At 35.1% G+C, this 2144-nt stretch overlaps 1 pseudogene; it reads left to right on the forward strand.

Moving 5' to 3' along the window:
• Positions 1-281: 281 nt before the first annotated feature.
• LOC145397893 (5S ribosomal RNA) lies at positions 282-400 on the forward strand (annotated as a pseudogene).
• Positions 401-2144: the final 1744 nt, after the last annotated feature.

Here is a 2144-nt window from a genome sequence, read left to right on the forward strand (position 1 = left end):
TGTAAATATGCTTTGGCTGATCACTACTTTTATTTATAATGTCCTTCTCAAACTGTCTCTGAGCCTTCTTCCTTATCTTTGTATAATCGTTTCTTGCCTGTTTATAGTTGTTCTATGCCCTCTCACTATTGTGTCTTCTGTATCTATTCCACATTGTCTCTTTTTTCTTTTGATTTTTTACATTCTGTATTAAACCATTTCTTTATTTCATTTCTGTTGCTTTGTGCTGTGGAATGTAATTTTGGACTATTTCATAAAGATCACAGAATTTTCTATATGTAATATTGAGCCATACCACGTTGAGTACACCGCTTCCCGTCCGATCAGCTAAGTTAAGCAACGTTGGGTATGGTTAGTACTTGGATGGGTGACTGCCTGGGAACAGCAGATGCTGTTGGCATCCCTACGTGTCAAGTGGGGTTGGTGGGGGATTAGTGCCCCTCCCCGTAAAACAATTAACTCTAAGCCCTTGGTCACCCCGTGTGGGATACATGGCGTCTGGCAATGAATGAATGAAAATGAATATTGAGATCCTGTCTTCTAAGCTCCTTTTTCCAATCTATTTGTAAAAAGTACATCTTAAGGTCATGATAGTTGCTTTTTTTGTAATACAGACTCATTTTGTAACTCTCATTGCTGGTAATGTCATATGAAGTCCTGAAGATACAATTTAATACTGCATGGTCACTTTTGCCGAATGGGGGGTGATACATTATATTGTCAGTTTCATTTTCTTGCCTGGTAAATATAAGATCTAGTACTGCTGGATCATCAAGTCTTCTTTGCCTGGTGTTTTCCTTTACATATTGTGTTAGGAAAAACTCCTCCACAATATCTAGGAGCTTTTGATCCCAACAGCTTTCATGGCTTTTACATCTAAAATATTCCATTTTATATTTGAATTGAAGTCTCCGATTAATATAATTCTTTCAGATGTCTCTTCAATTCTATGTATTAATGTTCTTAAACTCTGAACTGTACTTTCTGCCACGTCTTCATAATAGCCTCTTTCCCAAGTGCTTGTTTTGGGTGGCATGTATAAAATTTACAAAATTAACTCCTCTTCAGATGTGTTAATTTCCAATGCAATCAGTTCTACTTGTGAGGGTATATCTAATTTTATTTCTTTTACCTGTAGGTTTTCCTTTGTTAAGATTATAATTCCTCTTCCCTTTCTTAAATTTTTTTCTCTTCTCCATATATTGTATTCCTCTAAGTTTAGGGTATCATTTGATATCTTTGGGGTTAATTTTGTTTCAGTTAGGCAAATAATGTGTGGTTCCTCTTCTTTGATATAATCTTCTGTCTCTAATAATTTAGACACCATTCCATCTACATTTGGGTACATCAACATAACCATCTCGTTTACATAATTGCCATAACTTGAGTCTCCTACTTTCTCCATTTTGTTCCCTGTTGGTTTTGTACCACCTTCGTACCTGCAATCTAATTACTTAAAAAAAAAAAAGTACTTTTCTATTCCTGTGATCGTCCCTCGTTCTTTGTTTTTGCCTCCTCCCTCTTCTCTTTTAATATTCACAGTTCCTCTTGAATTAGTCATCTGTTTTATCCATACTTTTTAAAATTCCTCTTCTCCCATTTTTTTTTTTTTTTTTTGCATTTTTTAGTATTGCCTCCACAGTCTCTACACTCTGGAAGGGTACTTTCAGTGGCCTTGACTTATTTTTCTCATATTTCCCAAACCTTTTGTGTTCCTCTGTGTCTTTATTACAGATTTCCTCTGACACTTCCTACAATATGCTCATTATATTTGCCATCTTTTTGTCTCTCGAAATTTTGTTTTTTATTTCTTCCTCCTCTATACCAGTGATTACTATAGATTTATTGATATCTGCCGAATCTTTGACCAATTTTGTGTTGTTTTGGATTATTTTATTCCTTTCCTTTCTAATGCTATTTCCGTCGACTCTTGTTTCTATTTTTTTTTTCTTTCACCATTTCAGCATACGTAGTTTCTACTGTACATCATCTTTATAACTTTGCATCAGTTGATTCACCTGGGTTATCTTCTCTTCAGTACCACTGTTTTGGTCTATCAGACTACTTGCTTGCCTAATTGTCTCTGTATCATTTCTGAACTCCACCATAATACTCTCTTGGTTGACAACTGTACTTGTCATTTC

Source organism: Coenobita brevimanus, chromosome 43, assembly GCF_032717465.1.
Source record: "Coenobita brevimanus isolate Jiangsu-jjx chromosome 43, ASM3271746v2, whole genome shotgun sequence".
NCBI classification, from domain to species: domain Eukaryota; kingdom Metazoa; phylum Arthropoda; class Malacostraca; order Decapoda; family Coenobitidae; genus Coenobita; species Coenobita brevimanus.